We start from the raw sequence: 19,823 nt of genomic DNA, 5'->3' as shown, positions 1-19,823 counted from the left end.
CCAGGCTGGTCTTGAACTCCTGACCTCATGATCCACCCGCCTTGGCCTCCCAAAGTTCTAGGATTACAGGCTTGAGCCCCCACGCCTGACTCTAGAAAAAAATCTGATTAAACAAGGATTATTTACTATACTTTCGCTGGTCATCTCCCCACTACTTGCCTACTGCCTGCCATAAACCCAAAACTCCTTTTCTTGTTTAGTCTGAGATGTTATATTAGCCCAAGTTCTAACCAGCCCTTTGGGTTACTCATCTGGGTGTTTCCACATATACATGCAAGACACACAAGTTAGTAAACTTGTTTGTTTTTCTTATGCTAATCTGTCTTCCAATCCAGTTTACAGGGACTCAGCTGGAGACCCTAAGATGAGTAAAGGAAAACTACTTCTTTTCTTCCATACATATGTTTCACCTTGACTCTAATTGGCCTTTTTCCTCTTCATTTTTTATGAAGACTGTCTGGGCTTCAACATTTTCAAATGTACAGATGTCTTTTTTTTTTTTGAAATGGAGATTTATTTGAAATCTCCCAGGCTGGAATGCAATGGCACAATCTCGGGTTACTACAACTTCTGCCTCCCAGGTTCCGGCAATTCTCCCATCTCAGCCTCCGAGTAGTTGGGATTACAGGCACCTGCCATGATGCCCAGCTAATTTTTATATTTTTGTAGAGACAGGATTTCACCATGTTGGCCAGGCTGGTCTCAGACTCCTGACCTCAGCCTCCCAAAGTGCTGGAATTACGGGCGTGAGCCACCATGCCTGGCTGTTTCAGTGTCTTTATATCCAATGCACTTACTTTGTAAAATGCATAGATGATGTTCTACGTGCTATTCCAGAGGTCATTTTTGCAGATAGTGGCATTCGAGAGAAAAAAACCATGGTTTATTTGCTCTTTTCACAAGCTGGCCACTGAGTGAACTTTGGAATTGACTCTGATACCTGTTGGTGTAAAGCTGTGTCCAGGCAGTGCTGGATTACACCACCATGGCCAGCCCTACCAGGCAACTCCTTGCAGAAGGGAAAGACCTCTAGTGAGGTGACTCACTTAAGTGTATTGCCCAATGCCACAGGGGGGTCAAAGTCTTAGCATTTTGAAAACTTGTTCATGTTCCCTTGAGCCATTGTGGGATTTTCCTCCCTTCTTTAATCACTGGCCATCTGAAGCAGTGATTAGAATCTGGTGCATCCCTTCCTCATTATTCACCCTGTAGCCGTGCACAAATGGGCTGATCTGGGGGTAACTGTTATCTCAGAGGTCACAGAGATTTCCTGGGCACACATTCCGTGGAGTCTTTTCCTGTTTCCCTTCCCTCTTTTCTTGTCATAAACGAGGTACCGTGCCCCCACCTGTTTATGACATTTTCTCTTTGGTCTTCAGGACTCTATGCTGTCCTGCCTCCTCTCTCTCAAGACTTCTTTGCTTCCTTCAGGGGCTTTGCTCTCTCTCCTGAAATATAGATGACCCTCAAGGTTTGATTGGATCTGTGTGGTTGAATCCTTCCCCAGAGACCCTGCTTGAACAGTGTATACTAACTCACTTCCCCTCCCCCCATCCCTGGAGATAGTTCTCTAGCTCACATCCCTCAACCTGAATTCTGACCTCTACCACACAGTAGCTGTGGCCCACTCTGTCGTTCCCCTTCAGTGCTCCCACCAATCCCCAAACTCACCTTTCTGGGACCAATCAGTTTCCTACACCCTGGACCCACTGTCTTCACGGACAACCCTGTTTTCATTATGGCAGCCAAAACCCTCCCATTTGCTAGAACTCAAAACTCAGGAATGACCTTTGATCATTCCTTTTCTCTAAGTAAGGGTCTTCATTGTATTTTACTAATATCAAGTAACTTTTTTTTTTTTTTTTTTTGAGACGGAGTTTCGCTGTTGTTACCCAGACTGGAGTGCAATGGCGCGATCTCAGCTCACCGCAACCTCCACCTCCTGGGTTCAGGCAATTCTCCTGCCTCAGCCTCCTGAGTAGCTGGGATTACAGGCACGCGCCACCGTGCCCAGCTAATTTTTTGTATTTTTAGTAGAGACTGGGTTTCACCATGTTGACCAGGATGGCCTCGATCCCTTGACCTCGTGAACCACCCACTTCGGCCTCCCAAAGTGCTGGGATTACAGGCTTGAGCCACCGCGCCCGGCCAACTTTTTTTTTTTAACAGAGTCTTACTCTGTCGCCCTGACTGCAGTGCAGTGGCATGATATCAGCTCATTGCAACCTCCACCTCCCAGTTCAAGCAATTCTGTCTCAGTCTCCTAAGTAGCTGGGACTACAGGCACCCACCACCATGCCGGGCTAATTTTTGTATTTTTAGTAGAGACAGGGTTTCACCATATTGGTCAGGCTGGCCTCGAGCTCCTGACCTCAGGTGATCCGCCTGCCTCAGCCTCTCAAAGTGCTAGGATTACAGGCATGAGCCATTGTGCCCGGCCAAGTAACTGGTTTGGTTTGTTTGTTTGTTTTTTACAAACAGGACTTTTCGTCACTACTAAAAGTTTGAATTTTAAACAGATACTTGGATTGGTAGTTCATATCCATCAGCTCATTCAACTTTAGCACCTGTCTTGTCCTCAGTAGCTTTTCCAGAACTGCTACCTTGACCATGAAGCTCCATGAATTTTTCCCAATTCAAATGTGGGCTGCTTCTGCATACTAACTTCACTAATCAGGACATCAGGGAGAGGATAAATAGATTGGTGTATGCCAGCACACCAGGCTAATTTTCTTTTTTTCAGTGTAGATGGGATTTCACCATGTTGGCCAGGCTGGTCTAGAACTCCTGACCTCAGGTGATCCGTCTGCCTCAGCCTCCCAAAGTGCTGGGATTACAGGGGTGAGCCACTGTGCCTGTCTGATTGTTGTGTTTTTTAATAAAACCAACACAGAATAGACAAAGCAAAGAGTAATAGTCTTGGTAAGCAAGTCATTGATAGTCTTGACATTAACATGAGCACAATCATGTCTGCCCTTTTTTTTATCTTGGAACACATTTGTCAATGGTAAGATCCACCTCATGGAAGTTAGGTGTTTTGCCCTGAACATTCTCAATATTGAGCTTGAGGTTTTTTTTTTGTTGTTGTTGTTTTTGAGATGGAGTCTCACTCTGTTGCCCGACTGGAGTGCAGTGGTGTGATCCTAGCTCACTGCAACCTCTTTCTCCCTGGTCCAAGTGATTCTCCTGCCTCAGTCTCTCGAGTAGTTGGGACTACAGGTGCATGCTACCACACCTGGCTAATTTTTATATTTTTAGTAGAGACGGGGTTTCATCATGTTGGCCAGGATGGTCTTGATCTCTTGACTTTGTGATCTGCTTGCCTCAGCCTCCCATCCAAAGTGCTGGGATTCCAGGCGTGAGCCACCACACCCAGCCAAGGTTGAGTTTTCTAAATGGAATTTCTTCATTCAGCAAGGCTCACTTCACACAAATGACCCTTGAGCCAACAGGGGCAATTTTGTTTCCTTGAGTCCTGGTGACTAGTATTTTCCAACAGTCTTACACTGAAGGTATAGCAGGTGCTTCCACATCATACCAATCTTTCTTAGAAGATGGATCAAATACCTTGTTGGCCCCCTTTTTGCTGCCTTTCATAAGGAGCTTGTTCTTGCCAGCCACCAAGTTGCTGCCCAAAGAGCCAGAAGGGTAGAAATGCAACTCACATGAGAATTTAGGCATAGAGGGCCGGGTATGCTATCCATGTGACCTATCATGTAATATTTGCATTGTCAATTTTTTATTTGTATTTTTTAAGCCTTGCCTAAGCAAGACCTTAAGAAATTTGGCTATCAGCTCACAACTGTTCATTTCAATATTTTTGTTTTAAAAAATTTTTCAGGAGTGTATTCCTCCACCATGATCCCCTCCCACACTAATGATAGGCTTACCCATATACATTTTAAAACTTAATTTTGGCCGAGCATGGTGGTTAACACCAGTATTCCCAGCACTTTGGGAGGCTGAGACGGGTGGATCATCTGAGGTCAGGAGTTTGAAGACCAGCCTGGCCAATATGGTGAAACCCTGTCTCTACTAAAAATACAAAAATTAGCTGGGTGTGGTGGCTGGCACCTGTAGTCCCAGCTACTAGGGGGTGCCGAGGCAGGAGAATTGCTTGAACCTGGAAGGGTTCAAGTCACAGAGCATGACTCCGTCTCAAAAATAACCTTAATTTTATCTTTTTTTCTAGAGACAGAGTCTGACTCTGTAGCCCAGGCTGGAGTACAGTGGTGCAATCATAGCTCACTGCACCCTTGAACAGCTGGACTCCAGTGATTCCCCCCACCTCAGCCTCCCAAGTAGCTGAGACTACAGGTGCATGCCACCAAGTCTGGCTAATTTTTTTTTTTCTTTTTTGAGATGGCGTTTCACTGATGATGCCTAGGCTAGAGTGCAATGGCGCGATCTCAGCTCACTGCAACCTCTACCTCCCAAATTCAAGTGATTCTCCTGCCTCTGCCTCTTGAGTAGCTGGGATTACAGGCACCCACCACCACATCTGGCTGTTTTTCTGTATTTTTTAGTGGAGATGGGGTTTTGCTATGTTGGCCAAGCTGGTCTTGAACTCCTGATCTCAGGTGATTCTATGGCCTCAGCCTCTCAACGTGCTGGGATTACAGGCATGAGCCACCATGCCCAGCCAATTTTTCTTTTTTGTAGAGATGGGGTCTTGCTATATTGCCCAGACTGGTCTCCAACTCCCGGCTTCCAGCAGCTGTTCTGCCCCAGACTCTTAAAATGCTGGGATTACAGTCACAAGCCACCCTGCCTGTTGGAAACAAATGCTTGATGCCACAAAGAAAAATCAGCACCAAGACAATGGATTTCTCAGCATTTTGTTTTTTGAGACAGAGTTTCACTCTTGCCCAGGCTGGAGTGCAGTGCCACGATCTCAGCTCACTAGAACCTCTGCCTCCCAGGTTCATGTGATTCTCCTGCCTCAGCCTCCAAGTAGCTGGGATTACAGACGTGAGCCACCATGCCTACCAGCTAATTTTTGTATTTTTAGTAGAGACGGGGTTTCACTGTGTTGGCCAGGCTGGTCTCGAACTTCTGACCTCGTGATCCACCCGCCTCAGCCTCCCAAAGTGCTGGGATTATAGGCGTGAGACACCGCGCCCGGCCTGATTTAGTCTTTAACAAGAAAGGAAAGTTTGAAGAGGAACTCTTTTACTTCCTACAATGCCTTATCAATCTCTCCCTTTTTGAAATGATTACATTATTAGCATTTAAATATATAACCATGTTAACTTATTCTGACTTAAGAGAGTCCCAACTTTCTTCTCCTTGCCTGTCTCTAAGTACAGGGGCTAGAAAGGCAGAACCTCCCCAGCATGTAGGTGGTGTGTTGGTGGCTCTTTTTGAAAACCTGTGTAAAAGGGTGCCTAGGTGCCAGCTTGTTTCTTCCTAGCTCTAGGATTCGTGCTCAGGCCAGGGTTTGAGTGCCTGCTCCTGACCTGGTTCTTGCAGGAGTTTGCAGAGGTTACAGAACTTGCTCAATACCTAAGTGACTGGCATCAAATCAGCTTGAGGCTGCCCATCCATTATGTTTATTAACTCTTATTATTATTATTATTTTCAAAGGGAGTCTGGCTCTGGAGTGCAGTGGTGCCCTATCGGCTTACCCCTATTGCAACCTCCGCCTCCCAGGTTCAAGCGATTCTCCTGCCTCAGCGAGCTGAGGAGCTGGGATTACAGGTGCCCATCACCATACCTGGCTAATTTTTGTATTTTTAGGAGAGACAGGGTTTTATGATGTTGGTTAGGCTGGTCTCCAACTCTTGACCTCGTGATCCACCCACCTCGGCCTCCCAAAGTCCTGGGATTACAGGAGTAAGCCACCGCGCCCGGTGTAGAGACGGGGTTTCACCATTTTGGCCAGGATGGTCCCCATCTCCTGACCTCGTGATCCGCCCCCTTAGGCTTCCCAAAGTGCTGGGATTATGGGTGCAGGCCACCACACCCTGCACGATGTTTAATAGATACGTATCAGGGATTAGTGGGTGGCTAAAGTGTTCCCTAATTCTCTTATTCTGTACCTGACATTACTCTGGATTTATAATACTCAGATCTTTTGAATGATATAGTTTTGCCATTTGAGATCTTGTGAGTATTTATGACAGATTTTAGCCCAGTAAATGACCAAAGAGGTCTTGTTATTGCATCATGTTGATTTACCCAAGTTAGGACATTGTGATAAAAGCAAATAAAAATAGCAATCTGTAAATATTTGGGATTGCAAAGACTAACATTCTGATAGTACAAGAAGAAGAAGGGAAGGAAATGGTGACTTACTCAAAACTCACAACGACTGTATTTTACAAATGAGAAACAGAGGCAGAATAAAGTTGAGTAATCTGCTACAACATGCACTTTCATTAAGTGGCAGAGCTGGGACTCTCCCACAGGGATCTTGGTCAGGACTGAGATCCAGCTCCCATTCCCACAGCAAATCGACATTTACTTAGGATGGCTCCCTTGCTGGGCCAGGGCATGAATGTCTTCTGTGTGCTTTTTTTTTTTCCCATTAAAAAAACACATTGGGCCAGGTGCAGTGCCTTACACCTATAATCCCAACACTTCGGGAGGTTAAGGTGGGCAGATTGCTTGAGGCCAGGAGTTTGAGACCAGCCTGGGCAACATGGTGAAACTCCACCTCCTCAAAAAACACAAAAATTAGCTGGATGTGGTGGTGAGCACTTGTAGTCCCAGCTTCCCAGAGTTGGGGAGGGAATAGTGGGTGCTACTGAGGTGGGAGGATTGGTTGAGTCCTGGAAGGAAAGGTTGTGGTGAGCCAAGATTGCACCACTGCACTCTAGCTTGGGGGAGGGAGCAAGACCCAGTCTCAAAGCAAAAAAAAAAAAAAAAAAAAAAAAACTAAACTAAAAAACTCATTATATTAAAAAAAATTTTATTAAAAAAAAAACAGAGGCCGGGCGCGGTGGCTCAAGCCTGTAATCCCAGCACTTTGGGAGGCCGAGGCAGGTGGATCATGAGGTCAAGAGATCGAGACAATCCTGGTCAACATGGTGAAACCCCGTCTCTACTAAAAATACAAAAATTAGCTGGGCATGGTGGCGCGTGCCTGTAATCCCAGCTTCTCAGGAGGCTGAGGCAGGAGAATTGCCTGAACCCGGGAGGCGGAGGTTGCATTGAGCCGAGATCGCGCCATTGCACTCCAGCCTGGGTAACAAGAGTGAAACTCCATCTCAAAAAAAAAAAAAAAAAAAAAAAACTTCAAAGCTCGGAGTGGTGGCATGTGCCTATATTCCCAGCTACTTGGAAGGCTGAAATGGGAGTATCTTTTGAGCCTAGGAGCTAGAGGCTGCAATAAGTTATGATCATGCAACTGCACTCCGGCCTGGGTGACAGAGGGAGAGCCTGTCTTTAAAAAAATATATATTGGTTGGGTGCGGTGGCTCATGCCTATAATCCCAGCACTTTGGGAGGCTGAGGTGGGTGGATCACCTGAGGTCAGGAGTTTGAGACCAGCCTGGCCAACAAGGTGAAACCCTGTCTCTACTAAAATACAAAAATTAGCCGGGCATAGTGGCTCACGCCTGTAATCCCAGCACTTTGGGAGGCCGAGGCTGGTGGATCACGAGGTCAAGAGATCGAGACCATCCTGGTCAGCATGGTGAAACCCCGTCTCTACTAAAAATACAAAAAAATTCGCTGGGCGTGGTGTCGCATGCCTGTAATCCCAGCTACTCGGGAAGCTGAGGCAGGAGAATTGCCTGAACCCAGGAGGCGGAGGTTGCAGTGAGCAGATATCGTGCCATTGCACTCCAGTCTAGGTAACAAGAGCGAAACTCCATCTCAAAAATAAATAAAATAAAATAAAATACAAAAATTCGCCAGGCATGGTGGCATGGGCCCGTAGTCCCAGTTACTCGGGAGGCTGAGGCAAGAGAATCACTTGAACCTGGGAGGTGGAGGTTGCAGTGAACCAAGATAGCAACACTGCACTCCAGCCTGGATGACAGAGATTTAAAAAAAAAAATTTAATAATAAAAAATTTAAATATAAATAAAGTTTCAAGAAGAAGAGGTAGAACCAAAAAAAAGTATGTTTTCTATTGGATCTATAGAAAAGAGCAGAGGCTATTATTTATGCAATATTTATGAATAAAATTAACAATCTGAATAAGGCAGTTCAGAGCCATGGGGCTGTGTTGAGCCACTGGCCGGCCATGCATTAAAATATGTGTACACACACATGTACGCACACACACACTAGTAGTCAAGTGTAGAAACAAATGCTGTATGCACAATTGCTTATGTGTCCTTAACAGTACATTAGTGGCCTCTGGGATTTGAATCAGTCTTTAGCTTTCTGTCCTTCCACACTCCTGTGATGGCCAATGAGAGACTTGAAGGTGGGTCCTCCTCTAGTGCATTTTCTCTACCACCTATGGCCACAGTCATCTTTTTGAATCTGCCTTCCTGCTTTAATTGTAAAAAATGAAGATCATGTATCTACTTAATAAATTTGCCTTTTGGTAAATCCAAGGACTCAAGCTGGACCCTCACAGGGCCAGTTAGGAGCTGAGTGGATTGTCTGTTTAAAGGAAGTCATACTGAGTTGTTAATGAGGCTTGGCATGGGAGTAATTGCTTTTAAAAGAGAAACTAGTTAACATAAATGTATCTAGAATTAGCCTATAATGGGAAGTGATATTTTTGGACAGGGCTGCTGGTATCCCTCCTTCCCCACTTCACACTTAGCCAGCCAGAAAAGAAAATTAAGGTAGCAACCTTGCATCTAAATCTTTTGTAATTCTGCTTCTCTTGGGAAATAAAGCGTCATCTGGGAGCCAGTTCTGCTTGGCTCTATTACTAGGAATCTAGAATCTATATATGTTATATCTCGTCTTTAGTAAAAGAATCTGAGAGGTCACAGTATGGCATTAAACCTAGTGCAATAACATTGACATTCATTTAGAAACGTCTTCACTTCTGACTGGGTGCAATGGCTCATGCCTGTAATCCCAGCACTTTGGGAGGCAGAAGTAGGCAGATCACTTGGGGCCAGGAGTTCAAGACCAGACTGGGCAACAAAGCAAGACCCTGTCTCTACAAAAATAAAAAATAAAATAAAAACCCAAAGGAACAAAAACAAAATTGTATAAAAAATCCCAACCCAAATTGAATAAGAAAAACAGATGAAAATTTTAGAACTGAAAAATATAAACATATAAATAATTAAAAATCAAAATCCATGGCTGGGCTCAACAGTAGAATGGAAAGGATAGAGGAAAGAATCAGTGAATGCGTATGTAAAGCAATATCAATTACCCAATCCGAGCAGAGAGAAAACAGAAAAAAATGAAGAGCTCTTCAGGAAGCATTTGGGACTATAAGAAAAGATCTAACATTCATGCTACTGAAGTCTCAGAACAGAGGACAAAGAGGGCAAGGCTGAAAAAGTACTCAAGAAATAATGATTAGGCCAGGCGCAGTGGCTCACGCCTGTATTCTCAGCACTTTGGAAGGATGAGGTGGGTGGAACACAAGGTCAGGAGTTCGAGACCATCCTGGCCAATAGGGTGAAACTCTGTCTCTACTAAAAATACAAAAATTAGCTGGGCATGGTGGCAGGTGCCTGTAATCCCAGCTACTTAGGAGGCTGAGGCAGAGAATTCCTTGAACCTGGGAGACGGAGGTTACGAGATCGTGCCACTGCACTCCAGCCTGGGCGATAGAGTGAGACTCTGTCTCAAAAAAAAGAAAAAAAAAAAAAAAAAGAAATAATCATTGAGCCTGGGTGTGGTAACTCATGCTTGTAATCCCAGCACTTTGGGAGGCCCAGGTGGGCAGATTGCTTGAGCCAAGGAGTTCAAGACCAGTCTCTGTCTCTTAAAAAAAAAAAAAAAAGACAAAAACTAGCCAGGTCTGGTGGCATGTGCCTTTAGTCCCTGACATTGGAGAGGCTGAGGTATGAGGATTGCTTGAGCCCAGGAGTTTGAGGCTGCAGTGAGCCACAATTACACTACTGCACTGTAGCCTAGTGAGAAACCAAGACCCTGACTCTTATGTAAGACAAAAAAAAAAAAAAAAAAAAAAGGCTGGGCATGGTGGCTCACACCTGCAATCCCAGCACTTTGGGAGGCTGAGGTGGGCAGATCACTTGTGGTCAGGAGTTTGAGACTAGCCTGGCCAACATGATGAAACCCTGTCTCTACTAAAAATACAAAAATTAGTCGGTCATGGTGGCACATGCCTGTAATCCCAGCACTTTGGGAGGCTGAGGCGGGAGGATCACCTGAGGTCAGGAGTTTAAGACCAGCCTGGCCAACATGGTGAAACCCCATCTCTATCAAAAATACAAAAAAAAAATAATAATAATTAGCTGGCCATGATGGCAGGTACCTGTAATCCCAGCTACTCAGCAGGCTGAGGCAGGAGAATTGCCTGAACCCAGGAGGCAGAGGTTGCGGTGAGCCGAGATCGTGCCACTGCACTCCAGCCTGGGTAACAAGAGCGAAACTCTGTCTCAAAGAAAAGAAATTTCTCTAGATAAAAAACAAATGACAAAAGAAGGACTCTTGGAACATCAGAAAAGAATAAAAAACAATAGAAAGAGAAAAATATGAATACAATCAACTTTCCTTCTCTTGCATTTTCTAAATTATAGTAGTATCTCCTTATCCTTAAGGGATACATTCCAAGATCCCCAGTCAATGTCTGAAACCTTGAATAGTACATAGTACTAAACTCCATATATACCAGTTTTGGTTTTCTTTCTTTTTATTTATTTATTCTTTATTAGACTTTAAATTCTGGGATACATGTGCTGAACATGCAAGTTTGTTACATAGGTATACATGTGCCATGGTGGTTTCCTGCACCCATCAACCCATCATCTCTAATTTAAGGCCCTCATGTATTAGGTATTTGTCCTAATGCTATCCCTCCCCTTGCCCTCCACTTCTCGACAGACCCCTGTGTGTGGTGTTCCCCTCCTTGTGTCCATGTGTTTTCATTGTTCAACTCTCACTTATGAGTGATGACATCTGATGTTTGGTTTTCTGTTCCTGTGCTAGTTTGCTAAGAAAGAAGGTTTGCAGTTTCATCCATGTCCCTGCAAAGAACATGAACTCATTCTTTTTTTATGGCTGCATAGTATTCCATGGTGTATATATATTGTCAAGAACTTTAACCTTTTCACTTAAAGAAAGTGCTTTATAGCTTCTCTTTGGCATATCCAAATTGCCGGCATCACTATTCTTGAAATTTTGGGCCATTATTAAGTAAAACACAACACTGCAATAACCTGACAGTCAATCTGAGAATGGGACAACAGAGAAGGCTACTAAGTGACTAAGGGTGCTGTGCATAGAGGGCATGGATACATGGCATAAAGTGATGAACCACATCCCAGGCTCGATGGAGCAGGACTGAGAGATTTTGTCATACTTCTCCGAAGACCACGTAGCTTAAAACTTATGAACTGTTTATTTCTGGAATTTTCCATTTATGGTTTCAGAAGGTGTCTGACTGCAGGGAGCCAGAACCATGAAAGAGAAACCACAAATAAGGGGGCCTACTGTACTCTTCCTCAGGGGCAGTCTGTGTATTGCAGCACCTTTAGTTGTTACTATGCAAGCCCTGCTGCTGCAGCTGCTGTAGTAAGTTGCAGGGGACAGGGAGCATTCTAGAATGTTCTGATTAAATATTGGTGTTTTCGCAGCCATCTTGGGCTGCGAACTTCAAAATGTTTCTCCAGCTATAGTCTCTTCCTCTTCTGCCCTGTATTCTCCCTCTGGCTGCCGAATTGCCTGTTGATTTCCTCTAAGCCCTGATCCCTGTTTATTAAGTTTTGTTTTGTTTTTCCTTTATTGTGTAAGACAAGAAGCCTGGAGGAGGCTAGAGTAGGAGGAATTCCATCCCCCGGCTGGGACAAAGCTCTGGCAAAGTCCTTTCCTTTGGAGAGTAGGCTTTTGCTATGAAGAAAGCTCTGGACGTCCCTTTCAAACCTCTACACACTTAGCCTTTCTTAATTTATCAAAAAAAGTATCATTTATATGTTCCTACCTAATGTGTCCAAAAAAAATTATTTTTTTCTTTCTTTATTTTCTTCTTCTTCTTCTTCTTCTTCTTTTTTTGGAAGCATTGGTCTTACTGCCTCAGGTTACAAAGGCAAAAAAAAATTATTGATTTTCAATCTGTCCATCTTTTTTTTTTTTTTTTTTTTTGAGATGGAGTCTTGTTCTATCACCCAGGCTGGAGTGCAGTGGTGCAATCTCAGTGAATTGCAACTTCCACCTACTGGCTTTGACTGATTCTCGTGCCTCAGCCTCCTGAGTAGCTGGGACTACAGGTACATACCACCATGCCCAGCTAATTTTTGTATTTTTAGTAGAGATGGGGTTTCGCCATATTGACCAGGCTGGTCTTGAATTCCTGACCTCAAGTGATCCACCTGCCTTGGCTTCCCAAAGTGTTGGGATTATAGGCATGAGCCTAGTCTATATTTTTATTTTTTAAAAGACATGGTCTTGCTCTGTCACGCAAGCTGGAGTGCAGTGTCAAATTCATAGCTCACTGCAGTCTCAAAATCCTGGGTTCAAGTGATCCTCCTGCCTCAGCCCCATGTCTAGCCCAGAACGGTTTTAGATATGTAGGGGTTAGCATTATCTTAGAGCCAGCCAGGTTCTAATAATCCACCCAAAGTCTGGGTATTTTCCTTTTCTTGGTAAATGGCCACAGGTATCATTGTGGGAGTTCAGGAGGAAGATTTACAGTATATATTCACAGCAGGGTAAGATATTTTTTCAAGGGTCATTTTCAGCATCCCCTTCATCTGGGTCTATTAACTGTCTCAAGTCAGGGAATTGGTTGAGAAGCTGGGTCTCTCAATTTTGGTGACTTATATCAAGTTTTTATTCACTAGATCAAGTTAATGTCTTTAGTAGTCTGCTCATCAATTTGTGAACACCAAAGATCCCCGTGGATCATCTGATGGGTTACCTCTCTGATCTACTGCCCATTATGACAATGTTGCTCATCTTTCTCCATTGACTAGTGCTGCCACTTGGCTTCTATCACTCCGGGATTCCATCAGCAACATAAGAATCCAGGAGCCCATCTCAACAGTTTCGCTGTGTACCACCATCTTTTTTTTTTTTTTTTAAGATGGGGTTTCACCATGATGGCCAGGCTGGTCTTGAACTCCTGACCTCAGGTGATCCACCCACCTCAGCCTCCCAAAGTGCTAGGATTACAGGCATGAGCCACCGCGCCCGGCATGTACCACCATCTTATGTCTGCAGAGGACAGCAGCCACAGAACTTTTCAAAAGCACTGGTGCTCCACTTACCAATGGACTTCTCAATACCCTGGTGAAGGGATTGTCTTCTGGTTTCTCCTGAGGAATACACTGTAAGGGTGGATGAATGTTACTCATCCAACTTTGCTTTCTTACCAAGCCTTGGATCCTTCTCTATTATTCCAAGGAAGTTCTAGTACCTTCTCTGTTTTTTTTTTTTTTTTTTGGAGACAGGGTCTCACTCTATCACCCAGCCTGGAGTGCAGTGACACAATCATGACACATTGCAGCCTCAATCTCCCAGACTCAAGCAATCCTTCTGCCTCAGCCTCCAGAGTAGCTGGGACCACAGGGGCATGCCACCATGCCCAGCTAATTTTATATTTTTTGTAGAGACAAGGGTCTCATCATGTTGCTTAGGCTGGTCTGGAACTCCTAGGCTCAAGTAATCCTCTCTCCCCGGCCTCCTAAAGTGCTGGGATTACAGGTGTGAGCCACTGTGTCCAGGCAGAAGTCCTACTATCTTGATTTAATGAAGGCCATTGTTAAGTATGGTTTCATCAACCAGTTCAGCAAACTAAAAAGCCACTCTTGGTTGATTGAGCTAACACACTGAATCCAGAATCTCTCATGCTATAAATAAATCGTAATTTCAACATTACATTTCTTTTTGTCTGGTTTAGAATCTACTCCCACATAGAAATCCTCTGGTGATATATATTAGTAACACTTTGCAATACTTTCCTTGTGTAAGCTTCTCCTCTGGTGTCAAATGTCCTACTCATCGTCTTGGAGTATGTTAAGATCTGATTCTGGTTGTACATCTGAAAGCAAAGAAGCACTGACATTCCATTGCAAGGTTGGTGCCTTTAGCGAAGTCATTACAGGATCTTCATGCAAGGTACGACCAGTTTATGAAAAAGGGCAGGAGGAACGGGTTTAGCTACCAAAGGAGATTCAGTGGGATTTGGGGTTTCAAGATAATAAAAATTCATTCCAAGCTACAAAAATGTTCCCATTCCAAGTCCCTCCCTTCCTCTCCCATCCCCTTACCTCCCCTCTCCTCCTCATTTTCCCTTCAGACAGAGTCTGGCTCTGTTGCCCAGGCTGGAGTGCAGCAGCTCATTCTCTGCTCACTGAAACCTTCGTCTCCCAGGTTCAAGTGATTTTCCTGCGTTAGCCTCCTGAGTAGCTGGGATTACAGGCATGCACCACCAAGCCTGGCTAATTTTTGTATTTTCAGTAGAGACGGGGCTTCACCATGTTGGTCGGGATGGTCTCAAACTTCTTTTATTTTTTTTGAGACGGAGTTTCGCTCTTGTGACCCAGGCTGGAGTGTAATGGCACAATCTCGGCTCACCGCAACCTCTGCCTCCTGGGTTCAGGCAATTCTCCTGCCTCAGCCTCCCGAGTAGCTGGGACTACAGGCACGCGCCACCATGCCCAGCTAATTTTTTGTATTTTTAGTAGAGACGGGGTTTCACCATGTTGACCAGGATGGTCTTGATCTCTTGACCTTGTGATCCACCCACTTCGGCCTCCCAAAGTGCTGGGATTATAGGCGTGAGCCACCGCGCCCGGCCGGTCTCAAACTTCTGACCTCATGATCCACTCACCTTGGCCTCCCAAAGCGCTGGGATTACAGGCATGAGCCACTGTGCCCAGCCATTTTTTTTTTTAATTTTTAAAAATTTTTAAATAGCTGGGACTCCTGGAGCAATCCTCTGGAGACCTCATGGATACCAAGGGTTTCCAATTAATTCCAAAATTTCACATATGGTCCAATTTCACCTTAATGCCCAAGAACAAGTTCATCTGAATTTATGCCATATTATCCATAGCCAGAATTCAGAGCAATTCTAGAATCAGACCATTTGACCCCTGTAAACTGTTCAAGAAGTCTAGGGCCCACATCAATTCCCCCCAACTTTTTTGAGATGGGGTCTTGCTGGGCTCCTCAGGCTGGTCTAGAACTCCTAGGTTCAAGCAATTCTCCCACTTCAGCCTCCCGAGGGGTTGGGATTACAAGCATGTGCCATCATGCTCAGCCCCATAAAGAACTTCCATATATATATATATATAATCTGTGTAAAAAGACCATTGTCAAATGCACATATATAAGTTCCTTTATTCATTTTATTTATTTACTTTCTTTGAGATGGAGTCTCGCTTTGTCACCCGGGTTGGAGTGCAGTGGTGATCTCAGCTCACTGCAACCTTCACCTCCCACAAGCGATTTTCTGCCTCAGCCTCTCAAGTAGCTGGGACTACAGGTGTGCACTAACACACCAGGATAATTTTTGTATTTTTTGGTAGAGACAGGGTTTCACCATGTTGGCCAGGCTGGTCTTGAACTCCTGATCTCAGGTGATCCACCCACCTTGGCCTCTCAAAGTGCTAGGATTATAGGCATGAGCCGCTGCACCTGGCCCCATTATTCATTTCTAGGGCTCTGGTTCCTGAAATGTCACCAAGTTTGTTATGTTGTTGTCCACCAGATTCTAACAACATAAACTTGGGTTTCTTCATCCTCTTCTCTTTGCCTTGTTTCTTCTTATTTTTAAGTCTTCATTTTCTTTAACTTCACATAAGAATATTCTGATGAGACTTCTGAATAAGAGGTGGAAGCTGGCTCAGGACAAAATGTTTGTACTGGAGCAGAACAGGCAGCTTTTGTACAGGAGGAACAAAAGTGGAGGCAAAGGAAAAAACACCCTGAAATCTCATGCAATGTCAGAGAGTGAATGTGTCTGTCAGGAATTCTCTTGCCTTTTTTTTTTTTCAGATGGAGTTTCGCTCTTGTTACCCAGGCTAGAGTGCAATGGCGCAATCTCGGCTCACCGCAATCTCCGCCTCCTGGGTTCAGGCAATTCTCCTGCCTCAGCTTCCCGAGTAGCTGGGATTACAGGCACGTGCCACCATGCCCAGCTAATTTTTTGTATTTTTAGTAGAGACGGGGTTTCACCATGTTGACCAGGATGGTCTCGATCTCTTGACCTCGTGATCCACCCGCGTTGGCCTCCCAAAGTGCTGGGATTACAGGCGTGAGCCACCGTGCCCGGCCTTTCTCTTGCCTTTTTCACCCAGACATTAAGCCCTCCTGAATCTGCTTTTGGCTTACATTATAGCCTCTGTTTAGGTTTGTTCAGGAAAACAAACTGTTTTGAAAAAACACCGTAACTGTGCTTCCTCAGCTCTCACACCACACTACAACAATCAATACAGAAGACCTCCATGATCTGGCCAGGTGCAGTGGCTCATGCCTGTAATCCCAACACTTTTGGAGGCTGAGGCAGGCAGATCACTTGAGGTTAGGAGTTCGAGACCAGCCTGGCCAACATGGGGAAACCCCATCTCTACTAAAAAAAATAAAAAAGTTAGTTGCACATTGTGGCGTGTGCCTTAATCCCTGCTACTCTGGAGGCTCCGGCAGGAGAATTGCTTGAACCTGTGAGGTGGAAGTTGCAGTGAGCTGAGATAGCACCACTGCACTCTGGCCTGGGCAACAGAGCAAGACTCCGTGTCAATAAAAAAAGAAGAAGAAGACAACTTCCGTGATTCCAAAATATATGGGGATTTCTCCCCACCAATAAGCAAGCAGTTGGTTCTGAGGCAGACACCAGCTGGGTGCCCTCCACTTCAATTCTGACATTCTATCTAGAGATAGCATCAGATCCCAAGGGTTGAGGGCCCAGTCCCCAAGACACTAGTCACAAGTCCAGAACTAGGCCTCCAGAACTTCTGATGGATCAGCTTCAAGTTGGGGATTCCATGATCGCCTTCTTTGGATTTGATTAATTTGATGGAACAGCTCACAGAACTCAGGGAAACACTTATGTCTACTGATCTTTTATAAAAAGGATATTACAAATAACACAGATGAAGAGATGCAGAGGGCGAGGTAGGTATGGGAGAAGGGGCAAGGACCTTCCATGCCCTCTCTGAATGTGCCACTCTCCATGTATACCACTATCTAGAAGCTGTATGAAACCTGTCCTCTTCGGTTTTTTGTTTTGCTTTTTGTGTTCTTTTTTTTTAGATGAAGTCTTGCTCTGTCGTCTAGGCTGGAGTGTAGTGGTACAATGTTGGCTCATTGCAAACTCCACCTCCTGGATTCAAGCGATTCTCTTGCCTCAGCCCCCTGAGTAGCTGCGACTACAAGTGCACGCTACCACACCCGGCTAAGTTTTCTATTTTTAGTAGAGACGGTTTTTCACCATGTTGGCCAAGCTGGTCTCAAACTCTTGACCTCCAGTGATCGGCTCGCCTCGGCCTCCCAAAGTGCTGGGATTACAGGCGTTAGCCACCAATCCAGCTATCCTCTTGGGACGGCCCCCTAGGCATGATTGATCATGCACTGATCATTGACCCTCTGCCTTACCCAGAGGTTGAGGGTGGGGCTAAAAGTCCCAACACCCTAATTACGGCTTTGCCTTTCCAGTGACCAGCCCCACCTTGCTGCTATCAGCTATTAGCATACCAAAAGCAGCTGCCTGGAGATTCCAAGGACTTTAGGAGTTGTATGCCAGGAAATAGGATGAATACCAAGTATGTATTTCACAACATCATGCACATGCACACACACACACACACAAACAAAAAACAATGCATTTCAAGCAGAGGAGAATTAAATGCCAGGAATAGGTGCATACAAAACCTTTGGAAGAACTGGAAGAGCAAAAACCAGGGAATCCCCAAGTGATCTTCAGGTCAACCACTGAAGCTCTAGTCTAGCACACAGAGATTCCTGCTGGGAAACTGCAGGACTTTTCCATTGGTGGACACAGCTTCCCAGCTATGTTAAGGTAGGTGACTGATAAGGAAGCACGTTGTGTCTGCAGCAGCTCATGCCTCTGTGTGTTGCAGTCAGAGGCATTAGGAAACAGTTTTTTTACCTTAGTTCCACTTCCCAATTCTCTCTCTCTCTTTTTTTCTTTTCTTTTCTTTCTTTCTTTTTTTTTTTTTTTTGAGACGGAGTTTCGCTCTTGTTACCCAGGCTGGAGTGCAACGACGCGATCTCGGCTCACCGCAACCTCCGCCTCCTGGGTTCAGGCAATTCTCCTGCCTCAGCCTCCTGAGTAGCTGGGATTACAGGCACGCGCCACCATGCCCAGCTAATTTTTTGTATTTTTAGTAGAGACGGGGTTTCACCATGTTGACCAGGATGGTCTCAATCTCTTGACCTCGTGATCCACCCGCCTCGGTCTCCCAAAGTGCTGGGATTACAGGCATGAGCCACCCTGCCCGGCCTCTTTTTTTTTTTTTTTTCTTGAAATAGAGTCTTGCTTTGTTGCCCAGGCTGGAGTGCAGGAGTACAATCTTGGCTCACTGCATCTCCGCCTCCCAGGTTGAAGCGATTCTCCTGCTTCAGCCTCCTGAGTAGCTAAGACTACAAGCGCACGCCACCACGTGTCCAGCTAAATTTTTTTTCATATTTTTAGTAGAGATGGGGTTTTGCCATCTTGGGCAGGCTGGTCTTGAAATGACCGCCTCAGCCTCCCTAAATGCTGTGATTACAGGTGTGAACCACCGTGCCGGGCTCCAATTCTCATACATACATATATTTTTTGGCAGAAGGCGAATAACATCCATCATCGTGGAGCCAAAGGGATCTGGGAATTATTGTTCCCTGGCTTCCAGTCCCTCTGATACATAGAAAGAACATAGACAGGAATAGGAATACATGCAGATTACCTTTTCCCTCCAATTCTTCCCCACAACCACCACCATCTGGCAATGAGGGGATCTCCCAACTTTTTTTTTGTTTTAAGACAGGGTTTCACCATGTTGGTCGGGCTGGTCTTGAACTCTGGACCTCAGGTGATCCGCCTGCCTTGGCCTCCAAAGTGCTTGGATTACAGGTGTGAGCCACCACGCTGGCCTAGATCTCCCAACTTTTATGAAGGCTGTAATTTCAATTCCAAATGGATGGAAAACTTTTCAGAGACATTCAGTCTAGCCCTCCTAGCTCACCGCCTGCCTCCGCCTGCCACGCAGACATTTTACCTATTGTTCTTTGTGGTGTATTTTCCTGCCCTCTTTTCCATCTCTACTTTCCTGCCTTTCTGAATAGTCTGTGCCTCCTAGGTACAGAGCTCAGAGTCTCTTAAGGATGACTGGAGGAGGAAACATAGCAGACAAGTAAGAAAGAAAACAGGTTCTATTTTCCCCTAGTTTAAATACGAGTAATGTTCTGATTACTTCTGTGGTCTCTTACCCATAGTAGAACAACTGGAATTTTAAAAGTTCATTCTCTTGCTAAAACTGTCATGAGACAGCTGGAGATGGTAGGTTTACAAAAAATCCAGTTCTAGATGGCTAACTTTCAAAGTTAGATGACAGTGAAAAATGTGTGCTTTAATATCCTTTGCACTTTTACACACACACGTTAAAGTTTCATTCTTCATGATCATTAGAAAAATGAATTATAAAATATAATGAAATACATGTTGATTTCAATAAGTGATCAAGTTCTTCCTTGGATGGAGGATGAATCGAAGAAAGCTGGTGAAGTATATAGCCTAACAATATTAATAAACAGATTTCTTATTG

Source organism: Callithrix jacchus, chromosome 1 (genome assembly GCF_049354715.1).
Source record: "Callithrix jacchus isolate 240 chromosome 1, calJac240_pri, whole genome shotgun sequence".
In the NCBI taxonomy this organism is placed as follows: domain Eukaryota; kingdom Metazoa; phylum Chordata; class Mammalia; order Primates; family Cebidae; genus Callithrix; species Callithrix jacchus.
The sequence above is the reverse complement of the archived record's forward strand: the minus strand, read 5'-3'. Positions refer to the sequence as shown.